The sequence below is a fragment of the Lissotriton vulgaris genome, chromosome 5 (assembly GCF_964263255.1).
Source record: "Lissotriton vulgaris chromosome 5, aLisVul1.2, whole genome shotgun sequence".
NCBI lineage: Eukaryota > Metazoa > Chordata > Amphibia > Caudata > Salamandridae > Lissotriton > Lissotriton vulgaris.
This window is the reverse complement of record NC_141693.1, coordinates 416,959,754-416,976,644: the sequence shown is the minus strand read 5'-3', so window position 1 is coordinate 416,976,644 and position 16,891 is coordinate 416,959,754.

Here is a 16,891-nt window from a genome sequence, read left to right as displayed (position 1 = left end):
ATGACAGGGCAAACCAACTTGGGTAGGTATAGGGGAAGTACCAGAAGACAGAAGTAAGAATGCAGGCCACAGTATAGAACAGGTGGCGTTGATAATTATTATCTCCAGGATGCCACTTTCCCTATAGGCAAATTACTGGGATGGGAGTGTGAGGAAGAATTACTATTCATATTCCTTGGCCCGCTGCTGACCTTGTCAATATTATGAAACAATTGCTTAGCATCCATGAAAATCCTAAGGAGTTCCATGAGGAGCTTCAAAACATGTCGGTTTACTATAAACCTAATTTGGCTTTAATTGAATAAACAGTTGTGACTTTTAGCACCTAGAAAGTGAGAGATCAATCAGTGAAAAAAGGTGGTTGGCTACGACATGCCTTGGATGATACCCCTGCCATTGCAGCCACATAAATGCTATAATGTAAGAATGATCAATCAAGATGATTTGACCAACATTTCAAATTTAAAACAAAACATAGAGGAATACCTTCAGACTATTCAGATCAATCCAAATTCTGACTGTGTAGGCCATGCAAAATGTGGGTTGGACACAGGGGCTGGTCTTTGGCCAGGCTACGCGCTCAGTGTACCATGGGCACCCAACTCTAGCAGGTGCATTATCTCCCATTGCACTTAATCGTCAGCCACATGAAGCTATAGGCAGTGCCCAGCCACTGCAGGTGCCCAACATCCATGGCCTGCACAATGGTGGTTAGCTTCATGGTCTGCTTCTGATCCCCATGCTGGCACCCAACTCCCCTCTATTCATGGCCTTTGGCAGTGCACATGTGAGTTTACCACTGGGCCTGGCATCTGGCCTGGCTCTGTGTCAATTCACCATGGTCAACCAATTACTTGCACCATGCATAGTGCAGGATGAACATAGGGCTTGACTTATGGCCAGGCCCTACACCCAGCTGTTGGACAACTGCCCAGGGCCCACAGCCTTTGGCCATGAACTGTGGGGGTTTGGCAGCAGGGCCTTGCCTCTAGCAAAGCCTTGAACCCAACTTATCATGGGTGTCCAAACTGACATGGGCAACCAACTCCATTTGTGAACAGCATTCAGCAGTGCACATAGGTGAGTCGACCCTGCACCCAACCCACTGCGGGCAGCCGACCCCATTGCGCAAGGTCTACTGCCTGCACAGTGGTGGTTGGCCAGAGGGTCTGGTCTAAGACCAAAACCTTCTCATAGTTTAGGAAAAATATTTCAGCATTACAGAGGTACTGGGTTACAATGGTACTGAGGTAATCAGAGGGGTGGCGTGAGAGGGGTGACGTGCTGTGTACCATGGTACAAGGGAACCAGGGACTGATACCATGGTACCGACAACCGAAAATATTTCTCATGCAGTATATTTATTTTTCTGGACTTGAGGACCCAGTCTCCAAGGGCTGTAATGGATGCAACAATGTATTCTCCATTTGGTTGCCATCTAATCAGGATCTGCCCATCCATTTGGGAATGGGCAAATGAAAGCACATCTGGACACCCATGGTCCAGATAACTCTACATTTTTTTACCTGTGCTAACACCATCATGCCCATCCTAAGTCCCTTTCTAAATGCAAATTTCTCAAAAACGACAGAGCAGATTTAAACCAAATCACAAAAAGCAAGTTTCTCAATAAAGTTCAAACTATTTACCAAATGTGGTGTCAATCTTTTCAATAATTTACTCTGTATTGGAAAGCAAATGTTTCTATGAGAATTAAAATAGGAGCTCACACTTTTGTCTCCCACCCCTTTTTTGTGCCCATGCTTGATGGACCAGTGCAAAACATTCCACGAAGGAATCAATGCAGATGAACTTTGTTTGTGCACATTCGGAACAAAAACTGTCTCTCCTATGGAAGCTCTGGGCCGACTATAGTTACATAGTAGCAACATCAACTGTGTAATATAGAAATAGATATAGATACAGATCCACAGTATGTCTGTGTGTATTCACAGAAAAAAAAAAAACAGAACACACTTATGTCAGAGTGTGATTATTGATTCACAATGGTCAGTGCTGAAAACGTACCTCCAACTCATTTTGACACATCACTGTCTTCTTGGTCACAGTAAATTAACAGTCCGTCAACACTGTTGTTTACTTTGGTAAAAGAGTCACACTATCACTTGTGTAAAAAGAGCTTTTTACTAACTAAGCATTATGGGACATGTAGCTCTTTCCCAATATTTCACCCTCAGTGTCAAATAATATAAATAATTTAGTAGAACTGAAACAACAATGTCCTTCGAGGTTAGTACTTTATCATCCTTCACAAATTGTGCATAGTCCTTATTCGTTTGTTCCAAACTGTCCATTTTTATCTTTCTGAGCTCCATGATGCATTATGTTACAATCTTCTATGTGTATTTACATTGATATTTAAGTTTATATATTGAATTAATGTTATATATCTATTTTAAATGTAGAACAAAGTATATTGAACAAATATATAACTAATTGAAATATTTTAAAATAGATTCCCTTTTTAAAGGCTTATTTAAAAAAGATTCCACCTAAAGTCAAATGTTTAAATTGATTTAATATGCATTAAAAATTGCGAAACCTTATTTATATAATGCAAGTAATTTAATGTAATTATTTAAAAAAACGAGTCACATTTATTATTGAATTGAAAAGGTAATTAAAATATGTTATTATTAAATAATATATTTTTTATTTATATATAAATGTTTTAACATGACATAAAATTCACTTATATTTATAAAAGTCATAATTTCTTGATTTATTTTAAAGCTATCTCTTATGGGTTTTTTATTTTAAGTCCTTGCATCTATTGTTTTGTATTGGAGGGATTTTCAGTATCAATGCTTGGCCATATGTGGCGTAAGGCTTACTCCAGGTGTGAGCTGCAGTACATTTGCTACAATTTTGGGTCCTTTTTGGGTGTAGTAGTTTTACACTCGTAAATTTTGCTCCACCCCCTGACATGTAAGTCATCACTTTGTAGAAAATGTACACTCAGAAAAGGTGAATAGCCAAAAGTAGTACATTTACTACAAAGTTGAGTAAATTTAAAGGTGAGAATAGGCTCCAGAGTATTAACTTCCTCCATCAAGTCAGTATCTTTGCCCTTGGTGACAAATTCAATATAAAAAGATATGTGTCTTCTCTTGAGGCACATAAAATCTTGAGTGGCTGTGGGTGGGTCATCCTGTGTAGCAGCCAGTAACTACTCCTTCTTGTGCAGTAAAAGTTCAGGGCAAGGGAAACAGAGAGTGTGAGGCCAGATAGGAGGACGGAACAGGGGGAAGCAATGAGCTGCCTGGTTGGAGGGGCAATAGGTTTCCGCTAGGGTAACATGACGCTTTTTACTTGTGAGGTGGGGCTTTAGAGATGCAGGTAGAAACAATAAGAGAGACAGTTGTCCTAACTGGGGGACAGAAAGCAGGGGACAGAAGTTTGCTGCTGAGAAGGAGCACCCACTGTCTCATGCGGCTCCTCGATGGAGAAAGAATAGTTTCTCCCCTGAAGCTGACCTTTTTAGGTCCAACCGACCAAACACAGAAAGCTGTCCAGTTGCAAAAGGCATAGTGTGGCTTGCTAAGAGCATACAGGGGCTTGTAGCCTGCCTATTGCTTACTATTGTTTGGCTTTACTGTTACTCTCATTTGCCTGCTTTTTATTTGTGGCCCAGCTTGTCAATCTGGTATTTGTCCTCCTATGGAGCTTAGCCTATTTACCAGCTCTTTGATTGGCTGACTCCTATCCTTAAACTGTTTGCTTTTCAGTTACTACTTTTTTTCTTTTTGTTTAAGCACTCAATTAAAGTGCATGTGCTTTACAGCTGCATCCCTTGTGTGCTTTTCTTCCCCCTCCACATTGCTCTCTCTTGCCCATGTGTTTCTCTCCCCCATCTGCACTTGAGGTGTTCTCTCTCGCCTATGTGAGTCAGTCCACATTGCTCTCTTTCAATCATGTTGCTTCTCCCCCACTTGCCATGGTGCATCTCCGGCTGGCCACTGTGTTGCTTCTCCTCCACTTTCTCCTCAAACCCACTCCCACAACCTGGTCATCTTTTTCAATAAAATAAAAAAATGTTAAGCACTTTTAAGCTGTGTTTTAAAACAGCGCTTAAACGCTCCTTTTTAAAATATAGGATCCATCTTGGATCAGAAAGTAAAAAGAAAAAAATCGGCGAGTAATTTTGTAGGCGAGCATGGATGTTGAACACATGCGCATGCCTACAAAATCACCAGCAGCCACGTCGTGGCCCTTTTTAGGTCTCGCCTACGCAGAGCGCAAGCGCTGCTTTGGATTGACCTTTTGGAATCACTCCCTACTTTTTTGGAAACTCGTGCATGTACTGCATTGTATCCAATGAGCCGCATGCATGTACGGCGTTTACCTTGCGGGAACGAGCAGCGGCGCCATCTGTTTGCAATTATCCCGCCCGCAGCTGCTCACTTCCGTAACTTAAACGCTGCGCTTTGCTTTAACTTTCGCGGCTGCAGGGCCTCGCTTGTCTTTCAGTGCTTGTTTTAGTTGGCAAAAGAAGGGCTTGGCTAGTTTCAGAAACTACATTTGGTTCTGGGCATTAAAGTGAAGCACTGCAAAGGAATGTTGTAACGTCTAGTCTCGTCGTCAGCAGTTCTGTGGGACAACCGACTGCCCAGAATTTAGCCTTAGCTGTGTTCCTCTTAGCCTTACGGTATTCTGTGCACAGAGCTTCCCCCGGTGGGTTCCGCGCTCGATGCTGCTCCCTCACACCTATGGCACAGTCGGTCTCCCCTGGCACAGGCTGTGATCCAGCTTTTGATCCTTTCTGTTTTGCTCAGTTACGAGTCCAGAGCCGCCCCCGTGTTGTCTGGCGGGGCTCGGCACGGCCCTGTGCCACACCACATCGACGGCCCCTCCTGGCACAGGATGTTTGCCACAACTTGTGCAGACTGTATGTTTGGACTTGTGCACAGAGCTGGCAGCGGCTGCTGCCCCCTGCTGGCCGCTGCTTCATTTTCGGTCTCAGTTTCGTTCCTGGTGGATTCACCGGACAGCGGCTGGGGAAGAGCAGCAGGCCCTGAGGGAGCAGCTCCACTGCCCACCATCCATGGGGCACACTGGGGAACCGAGTGCCAAGGAGCAGGGTGGGGTCATCGGCGGCGCCAGTAACAACGTCACGGTGACAATCCTTTTTAAATAAGTGGGCTTCCTCAAAATGAAGAGTGGGACGGAGGCGGGGAGCGGGGAGAGGCTGCGTCCCTATCCCGGGGCTCGCTTCTAGGTGGGCGCTCTGTGTTTGGGAACACCCACCCTGTGGTACTGGCTGCTGCAGGGTCCACAGGACTCTGCACCCAGAGAGATAAGCACAGGGCCCAGGGGTCTTATGTAAGTAAGGGTGCCTCAAGCGCCAACCAGACCCGAGGGGCATCGAGGGGTTGCATAGAGATTATATAAGAATAGCGTAGTGCTCACTGCAACCCAAGAGGTAAGCACAGGGCTAAAGGCGTTATGTACGGGTGTGTAAGCACTAACCAGACCTGAAGGGCATCGAGGTGCTGTGTAGAATTGTACAAGAATGAGGTGAGCACAGAATGCCTATAGATCTTATGCAAGAGGGTCTCCTGCACTAACCAGACACGAGGGGCATTACAGAGCTGTACCTAGATTGTACAGTAATAACCTAGCGCCTATGTACTCAGACATACAGGAAGAGGTAGAATTATTATGGCAGCTACTACCCCCCCCCCTTTCCGTTTCTCTCCCTCACACCTTTTGTCTCGGGTTTTGTTTCCCGTCTCACTTTGTCTTACATCCCCAGCCCTGTCCCTCGCTCTTTTCTTTCTTGCCCTTAAAAACTACTTTTTAGCCGAGATACTGCACATCGCGAGTGTCATGCTGAAGAAAAGAACGGCGGCGCTCTGTTTAAACAGAACACAGCACATTCTTTTGAGTCGTAATCAGTTGCTGGTGCCCAAAGGCGCGTACTGTAAGACTGCAACATACAGAGATACGGTTGGGCTTCATCTACTCCATCAAATGGATGGCCAGGCAACAGCTCTGTCCCGAAGGCTGTCAGTCTTGCTCTCCTCTAGAGTCGGCTCACTCTGCCTGCCCTAGGATCACTTATCTGCCTGTCTGCACTGCCTCTGTGTGATGGGTTTCAAACTGGAGCTGGGTCAAAGCAAGGAGATGAGTATGTGTTCTGAGTTTTTTTGTGTGTGTTTTTTTAAGTCAGCGCGTTATCAAGGAACACTCACTGTTCCAGGTATTTGATGAGTCTGTAGCTTAGGACTGGGTTGTTTCCATTCCTTTTGGGAAAAGAAAATAGTCTCCCTCCCCACAAAATGCTTTTCCAGCCCTATGAGTTCTGTCACCCAGTTCACTCATCACACTACTCCGTTATTTTTCTTTCTGTTATTCACCTCGCCTATTCTCTGCCCTTCCCTTTGCTCCATCCTTCCCTTTCCCAATCAATCTGTTCATTCTTTGCGGTGCTCTTTACACTTCACATCTGTCTACATTAACGGCCTCTTGACCCCTTCTTTCCAGTAGCTGCACTCTCCTCTTTATTTTTACTGTCTATCCACTCCACCAATTCATCCCCCCCTATTCACTCGTCATTAAATCATAAACCCACGGTATACCTTAATGGCAATAATTTATTGTCTTTACAAGTTTGGTGGCTATTACACGTTTGTGTAAAAAGTAACACGAATATTAAATGAAAATTAGATACATGAAATATGCAAGTTTGCTAGTGCCAACTCTTCAATTCCTTGTGACAGAGAACCCAGGATAATATGCTGCATTGCTAAACACTTAAAAGGTCCAAAAGGCAAGACCTATTGGCTATGCCAATGCCAATGCTTGTTTTTAATGGCCATGCTGCACAGCAACACAATGGTGTACAGCACGGATAAAAATATTGGCAAAGTCAATAGATATTTTAAACTACACCACCTTTACAAAACTCATGAGGTAAAAAAAGGTTATTTGCTGTTGCTGGTGATTTTGTACGTATAGCTGTGTGGCTTGGTGAGTTTGTGACCATGAGAATGACTCAAAGTGTAGATGAATGGCTGTAAGAGTGAATTCATGGATAAATGAATGCATACATTGAATTGATCATGGTTTGACGGAAACCATTTTTAATTGGGAAAGCTTGCAGCATCGAATAAAATTGTTTGGCCAGCAGGCTTTACCAGTTTTTAATGGTGAGAATTATGTTCACTGATTCTCACAGGGGTTCAATGGCTACTTATAACAATAGTCGGTTTACTTATCTTTAAGTTTGACTGTCACTTTTCACTACACCTATGTTACGGTCCTTTTAAAAGGAGAGCATACAATTTTTCTTTTCTTTTTCTCCACACAAAGAGAAAGAGTGGCCGATGATGTTAAGTGGGTAAGCTGGCGAGTACCAGTCAGCAACCCCTTTGGTGTTTCTACCGTGAGGCACTCTCTCTCCCCTTCACACTTTTGTTTATAGTTATTGGTGGGAGGTAGAACCTAGCCAGGATGTTTTTTTTAAAGTAGTGATTGATACACCGTGACAATTAGAGTAGTGCAAGTAATCACACTCAAGGGAATTGAGAATGAAATTGAAAATCCTTGTATTGTCATTCCTGTTGGGATTAGGAGTAATTTAGGTGAGGCTCTTGTTGTTTATTATAATTTAAATGACTGTTGCCTGAAGATACAGCTTAAACACACAAGAATGAATGAAAAAATATAATGAACATAGAGAATAAAATATTTGTAAAGTTAAGCACTAGCCAGTATGCTCAGGCAGTGAGGTGCACTACCGTTTAGGTGGATGTGCATATATGACCAGACAAAAGGCCGTCCCTCTCAGTGTAAAAGAGGCAGTGACTGAAGTGGGGAGACCATTGCTAATGCTGTATGTTGTAGTGGCGGACATTATATGTGAATGGCAGTTGAACAGAACAATGTTTGATGAGAGCCCCTATTTGAGTGTCTATATGTATGTATATTCTGTTTATGATTTTTTTTATTGCAAAATGTTGTGAGGCAGTCAAAGCTGTCCTTATACCAGACATAAGTATAACCGTAACTTCCATGGATGGCATTAAATTCAATGCACTTAAATTAAAACCAAATATACCACCAGGAAACTACCACTTTTTGTCAACGAGTCCTCTTTGGGGAGATTACCTGAAAAGAAGAAGCATTCTGCTGAAACTAAAATTTGCAAATGAGTCAGCCACATTTACTTACCCAGCTCAGTGTTCTAGAGTGGTCCATCCACTTGGTATCAGTATTCCTGACCGAGATGTTCCTCTTTCAAGGGACCCGCTGTTAGCGCTACTACAGCTCACACCTTTGTGATGGACTAGGAGAGTGGCATGGTTAGAGGCCTATGATGTAGTTATTGTAGGCAACAAAACTGATGGGAAAAAGGCAGAGATCTTCTCTCATGATAGTGAAAAACTCTCTGTAATGCCTAGTGATAGCTGGCTATTCTGTAGGGAAGACTCATATTTGGTTAGTCCGGTACAAATGTCACCGACAAATTCCGCTTCTGCCACCTGCCACCTGACACCTGCTGTGTCAAAGTGCTGAGATGTTTTTTTCTTGCCCGCATGTGTGTTTTCACACATTTGGGCTGCCTTATAAACATGCCCCAATGTTGCCATTTGCCATCAGTTGATACACAAGTTCAGATTCTGAAACCCTTAGTCTCCACTTCAGAATGCCTTTCGTACCACTGCCATCTTTTCTATCTGTTTCCTGCACTGGTTATATCCAGCATCTCTTGTAACAACATGCTCATGATGGTGTACAAAAGAAGTGGCACTAGTCACCGCAACATGGCTCAGAAAAAGCACTGAAAGCCAGATGTGGCCTCGCCCTCCACTCATCCTTTGTGTTCTTGTAGGCAGGCATGGGGGGTTTCTGGCCTCAAACACCACTGGTGGCAAGTATGCTACAGAGAGGAAGCAAGGGTATGCTGCTTCAACAGTGAAAAGGTCTTGCTAACATCTAGTGTTGACTGTTTAACCAATTGAAAGCATCCTGTTGGATATCCTGATGCTGCAATCTTCCCGATTTCTACTCCCCCCACCTGCTAGCAACTCACTTTTGTATCTAAGTAACTCATAACATGGCAATCGCTAAAGTATCGGACTAAAAAATTGCCTCTTCTTGCACACCTGGTTTAATTCATCTTGTTCCCATTTTGTCATCAGTTGCTGTGCACCTTTAGATTCAGACATCTTAGTCTCCCCTCCTGAGTAGCCACCATCCTTTGGTAATCAGTTTCCTGGGCTCACTACCACTGTCTCCCTTGCAGCGACACGCTGATTACACAGGTATGGTCCAAGTAGCCCTCTGTGTTGCAAGAATCGTCATAGAAAGCTCAAACATGCAGAGAGAGTCAGTAGTGGCTTCACCCTCCAGTCCTCTCAATATGTGTCTGTGTGTGGGATATTGTAGAGTCTTGAGAGATGAGGGAAAGGTTCATTTGCCTTGGAGACTGTGAGAGTAAAGAGTAAATGCTTTTAGTTTATAAACTATACTTAGCAAAAATTACAACACAGCAGAACCTCTAACAAAAGGAGGCCGGGAATATCTAAAAGGAATTTAAGGATGAATTGCGTTCTTTTTACAGCCGTTATAAGACTAATGTGGGTATAATCACGCAGTATCAAGTGGTCATCATAATATTAAACACTACTATACATTAAATCATAATACTTTCAAAAACAATTATTTCCCTTGACAAAAATAAAATACAAACTCACACATTTACATTTTATCAAAAATCCTCCATCATGTGTTTAAATCACAACAGCTTGACAACCTCTGCCTTTTAACTGATTATACGATAGGTCTAGAATGATCAAACACACATTTCCGTGTAACAAATCTGTGTTGGATAAATCTTTTTTGTATTATTCCAAATATGCGCCTGGTTACAAAATTCATAAATGTGGAATGGTAATAGACAGTATCTCAATTTGATCTGTACAGTAAGTAAAGGTAGATATTTGGCAGCTTCTTGCTACGTTTTATGAGCAATCATACTAATAGTGTCAAAAAGAATTTACCTCTTGTATAATTTTGGAGACTTCATAGAAATGTCAATCAATCAATGACTGTTTTAACAAACATAGCAGTGATGGACTGATGAAAGGGACTGGCCATCTAAATATACACCGTTATACACATAGAGAGAACATTTTCAAGCAAAGCTCTTCCTAACTGTTGCACTGCTAAAGTTATCTATGTGATTTAGTGCCCTCGTGAACGATTTATTTAGTGGTTCCAGCATAGAGGCATGACTGAGGATTTCTGAGTAGTGCTCAGCCCTCAGAAGCAAGATGGTTCTTCATTTCATTGTGAAGAATCATGAACCACTAGACTTAAGGCTAAAATCCATCGGAAAGTTGTTCTAAACAACTATTGGATTTTTTTTGCTCAATGAATAAATAGATGGGGTCTCTGTTATGCACATCTAGAGGACACATCGACCAAGTCATATCACGTCATATTAAGTACGCCTTTGTTATTTTTTGTCTTTCTTTTTCTTCATAACCGTACATATGATGTTGTTGTCTTGTTTTAAACAGATGACATGTGTTTTTTAAACAAGTGCTTATTAGATGTTTCAACTTCAAATGTGGAGTGTAGTTGTATTGCTCTACCCAATTGGAAAATTGTGAAGGAAGAAATGTGTCCACTTCTGGTCTGCTTTTCAAACATTTACCCCAGTCACAGATATGAGTTTATTCAATCATTATTTTGCTCGCCATGTCACCCCAGTTTGGACCCACCCATATGCAAATCAGTCTTGACCCTGCTCTCCTTGGTTCCAAACTGGGATGGCTTGGTGAAGAAAAGAACAACGAATTTAAACCAGATCTTGACTGGGGGTGAGTGTTTAAAAAGTTTCAGCGCTCCGTCCATCATCTTGTTGTGTTGCTAATATATAATAGTACCAGTTTATTATAATTATAAGTCACATTTTGAGTAGAATTGATGTAATGTAACATAGACTTTTATCAAATACGGATCATGCTCACCATTATTCTCCATTTTTTAGACCTGAACCAGCATTGCATTGCTTATTTGAAACATCCTTTTTTGGGGGTCTGGAAGAATCAGCTGCTTCTTCCTTCTGTTTCAAGCAGTCCAAATGATTGGTCTGGTGCTGACAGGACTGTTCATGACAGTTAGCATCATCACTTAGGGTCACATGGTGGCATTTCACATTGATGCCTGGCATGAGTTACAGCCAACCTAATGAAAAACAACAATTATTACATAAGGTGAGCCAACATGATTTGGCTGATTGTGTGTGCCTGATTTTTCTAGAAGGGGGACCTATATCTAACATTGTGCTGTGCTTTTGTCTTTACTAAGAACCAGCAGCCTGTTTCCCACCAAACAGATGAGACAATATAATTAATCATCTCGAAGCCACAATATGTATATATGGTTGAGTAGAGAATTATTGACAGTTTTGATATGATTTTGTGGAAAAACCTTTACTTTTTACTATGTGTAAGAATTCGAGAAACAAGTGGTGAACCAGCTGAGAATCCACACCATCCGTGAATATTTGCTCTAGTATGACAGAGGACAGTACTGAAGACAAACTGAAAGGGAGACTGGTGGTAATTGAGAGACAACCAGACAGACACTCATGTTTGCAGATGTTATTCGGGTTGACTCACTAGAGTCTCTCACCTTGAGTGGGACTCCACCTCAGACAGTCTCCAGTAGCTACACTGCAGGAGACAGTGTGAGATCCATACTAAAGCTTAGACATTGTATGTACCCGGAAACAAGTAATAAGAGCCAAGATCACTAGACCCTGCAGCAAGCTACTCTTGTAATGAACGTCAGACACATCAAGAATGATCCTGGTTCTGGCGGAACCTTGTGAAACCAGTGACTAACTGAGGGACATAAAGGTATAGAAGCACTGCCAAACAAGGCAAGAGGGAAACTGGGTCCAAGCAATGAGGTGCCATAAACCAACGGACCAGTGAGGAAAAAAACACAACAAAGCATGCGGGATGAAAGACAAACTAAAACCATCAGCAAAAATGACAATGCAACCATGCACCACGTTTCCAAGCACTGATCAAAGCTATGGGCTGCTTTTAGGCAGGAGCTGCCTGCACATCCCCAAAAACAATTATGCGTAAGCTTAAACTACACTAGATGCATGACTAAGATTATTCTGCTTCTTAGTATTCCTGAAAAACACCTCTCTCTAGTACCAGAGATTAAAGTTAGATAAAAAATATGCTTTGTCTTGCTCCCAGTTTAATGCAAATAAATATGGATTTTATAAATAAACTCCCTAGATTGTTTTACTTCTAATAAGTTAGTGATTTTTATGCAGCCATAGAAGGCTTCTTCTGATCCGTAGGTGCATCATCATGGAGACCGAATGACTTCGCTTTCTGGTATGAGAATGCTTTATCTTTCCATAAAGGTTAAAATGAGTCCCTATTTCAAATCCTAATATGTCTCCTTTAAAAGATATTTTATTGAGAATGTAGCAAAAAAAATTGAAATACATTTCAATTGTAACATGTGAATTGTGAACTTTTACAGTTTAAGTGGTATATTAAACATGTTACACAATAGGAAGTATGTAAGGTTGAGCAAGGATGGCAATGTAAGATCAAACCATGAGTTTTAAATAAGAGACAAAGGAGAATAAAAAAAAGAGGGAAGACTAGAAGAAAGAAAAGGGAGAGAAACGATAAAGAGTAAAGACGAGTTATAGCCATATGGGTATGTAGAATGAATAACAATAAATACAGCAGAAATAGTGGCAAAATCTAACTTATTCTGTAATAAGAGTAGACAAATTGTATAGAAATGCCTTAAAGTGTAAATTATACACTTATTTAGTTAGGTGGGAGGGAAGAAGTACATCCACTTAGCACTGCATGACAGATAGTTACTGAGTACGTAGCATCCATAGCTGATGACGCTTGATGTATAATTGCATCAAGTCAATTTTATACCTGTCCAGTCTGTGATAGTAAGACACTAAAGCCCACCAACATAGAAGGGTCTTATTATTTGTAGATTTCCAGTTAGAGGTAATAACAGAAATAGCTACAGAAAGCAGGAGATCCACCAGTTTCCCATGCCTCCTGTGTTTACTCCAGATTTCATGCAAACTACCCAAAAATAGTAAGTCATGTGAAAGAGGTATGAAAGTCTGGGTGATGGTTTCAATGCAATTCTATTTCGAAGCTCAGAAAGTGGACAGAACTATGCCCCTTATGTCCTCGAGACTCCCTCGCTGAGCGCCACGAGGGAGTCTAGAGGACATAAGGGGCATATCATAGCCCAAGACTCTGTGACTACACAAACTAAAAAAAAACACGCGGATTTACACCTTTGAATACGTGACGCAGTCTACTGCGTCACATAGAGATAAAACATACCTAGGGACAAACGAATCCCCACAACAGGACTTGGACGGATATATATCACTGTTTGGTCATTCGTACTAAATATTGATTGAAGCCTTGAAAAAGTTTCTACGAAACGAAACACGTATCGGCTGCCGGTTCAACGCTTGAAAGGACTATTGCCACATCGAGCTGATCATTCTGATTATATTGTTAATGTTTTTAACTTTGTAATTCTCGCATATATTCTTATTAAATTGATACCGCAAGAACGATATTATTGATGTCCTGCTGAGACGTTGAGTTGATTTGCTTAATTAACTTTATGAATTGACATAAATTTGAATAGGAGTTCCAAGGTTTTCTTCTGTTTTATCATTTTGATAGTGCCTTGGTGACCTTCCAATGAGAGATGTAGCAGAGGAATATGTGACGTTTTTCCGCATACCATCACTCCGCAAAAATAATACCGCAAATACAATCACTCCGCAAATTAACACAACGCAAACTTTTACAATGACTATGCCTTTAACACACATGCCATTACAACGCAAATGCATGCATGTTAAAGGTATACTCATTGTAAAAGTTTAAAAGGTAAGTGAGAGTACCCTGCAAAAAACACTACCCTACACTACACAAACACTACCCTACACTACACCAACACCAAAACACTACCCACTACCCTACACTACCTTACACTACACTAACACTACCCTAAACCCTTAAACACTACCTACACTACACAAACACTACCCTACACTACACTAACACTACCCTAAACCGTAAAACACTACCCTACACTACACTACACATACACTACCCTACACTACACAAACACTAACATAAACCCTAAAACACTACCCTACACTACAAAAAAACTACCCTACACTACACCCACACCACAACACTACCCTAACCCCTAAAACCCTACCCTACACTACACATACACTACCCTACACTACACAAACTCTACCCTAAACCCTAAAATACTACCCTACACTACACAAACACTACCCTACACTACACCAACACCACAACACTACCCTAAAACACTACCCTGCACTACACATACACTACCCTACACTACACCTACACCATAACACAACCATAATCCCTAAAACACTACCCTACACTACACATTCACTACCCGAAACTACACAAACACTACCCTACACTACACCCACACCAAAACACGACCCTAAACCCTAAAATACTACCCTACATTCACATACACTACCCTACACTATACAAACACTACCCTAAGCCCTAAAACACTACCCTAAACTACATATACACTACCCTACACTACAAAAACACGACCCTAAACCCTAAAACACTACCCTACACTACACATACGCTACCCTACACAAACACTACCCTACACTACACCAACACCACAACACTACCCTAAAACACTACCCTACACTACACATACACTACCCTACACAACACTAATGCTACCCTAACCCCTAAAACACTACCCTACACTACACATACACTACCCTACACTACACAAACATGACCCTAAACCCTAAAACACTACCCTACACTACACCAACACCACAACACTACCCTAAAACAGTACCCTACACTACATATACACAACCCTGCACTACACAAACACTACCCTAATCCCTTGAAAATGAACGCCCAACCCAGGCCCATTCCCCCTTACCTCTCTCTCCTCGTGGTTTCTCTCTTTTTCTTCTCGTATTTTCTCTCTGCTTCTGCTTCCTCAATCACGTCCTCTCTCTGTCAGGGGCGGTGCAGGTTGATGTGAGGAAACGGAAAAGCTTGATTCCTCACAACGAGGTGGATTGCCCAAATTCTTTTTTTACATCGTATGTGCATTTACCACACATACCTTTACAACGATTTTTGTTGTAAAGGCATGCGTGATAAATGCACATGCAATGTAAAAAATGCGGAGTAATGGTATGCGGGGTAGGGGACAATGCAGAGAAAAGGTATGCGGAGTCAAAGTCCGTGTGATAAAAAATTCATGATAAAGGATATTTAACGTAGCAGAGGCCATTTCTGAGAGAAAGTTAGGAGTTTGTCCAATAAGACAACTGAATTAATCTTAGGTGTGTCCTTAAGGGTGTTGGTGTACCATATACCCAATCATTTAATTTTGGAAGAATTCCAGGAGAGGCCTGCTTTGACAAAGACTGTTTAAGAATACTATTTGTTGAGTGGTAATAATTCGTTTTATTTACATTAGGTGTATTGCCTGATATAGCACAGTAGAGATTGAGTTCTTGGAAGAAAGCAGGAAAGTAACGATCTGGAGGTGACATAAATTAAAGAATGCCTTCAGCATATGCTGCAAATTTAATGTGTGTATTGATAATTTTGAATCCGGTAAATTCATCTGAAGTCATCAGTTGATGAAGAACAGGTTCAAGAGCTAAAATGAATAATAAGGGAGCAAAGGGGCAACCCTGACGAGTTACTCTAGTTAGAGGAACAAAGAGAGATTGAATACCACTTGTTATAACCGAGGACTGTGGTGAGGAGTAGAAAAATGATATGTGACGACTAAAAATTAGGACACAGACCATGCAGTTCCAAAGCCTTCGATAAGAAACGCCAATTAACCCTATCAAAGGCTTTTTCTACATCTAAAGATAATGCCGCTAAGAGATCCTTAATCTTATGAACACTAGTGTGGGAGCCTGAGGATTAGCCAAGTATGGTTTTAAGATTAAACGCCCAACTTACAGAATTCATCCTTGGGAAATCCTGATGGCTCTTTAAAAGGTCAATTTTCCACAGTTTGTGAATTGGAGATAGAACAAAACATAAGCTATGCATATATCATCGACAGTTAGAATTTTAAATAATCAATCAAAGATGAGAAGTTGGTGAAGTTTCAACATCTTTTTATATTTAAAATTATTAGAATTGTTTTGTCATCTTTCTTCAGATTAGTCGATTTACAAAAATATCAATAAAAGATTGATTAATGAAAGCATAAGTCAATACGTAGTGTTCTGTAAAGGAAAACAGCACTAAACTAGCTAGGGGATCTAACCTATTCTAAGTAGAACCCATGAAGAATCCTTTTCAGAAAAGAGTAAGAGTGAGAATAAAAGAAGAACTTCTCATAAAGAGTCGTTCTGGAAACTTAGCCGAGTTCCCTACAGCTGCAATAGCAACCATCAATAATAGAATGATCTCTGCAGTAGTATTGATCAGGAAAAGGTCATTAAATAAAAAGGAAATAAGTCACTTTTAGTAGCAGCTGTTGGTAACAGAGCAAAAGATCAACTCTCCAGGAGAACAGCCACAAGGCAGGGGAGATCGGTCTGGGTCACGGTCTTGCATCGGGATCTTCAACTCATCTAAGTAGGAACACTCATTATTATAAATCACACAATAATGTATTGAAACTCTATTAGGTATTAGCTACTCCAGCCAATCGAAACTGATCATCCAATGGTGTTATCAACTTTTGATGTCTCGTCTCCCGATTCCCATGGTAAACATTCATGCCGCTATAGCGTTTACACTTTACTTCA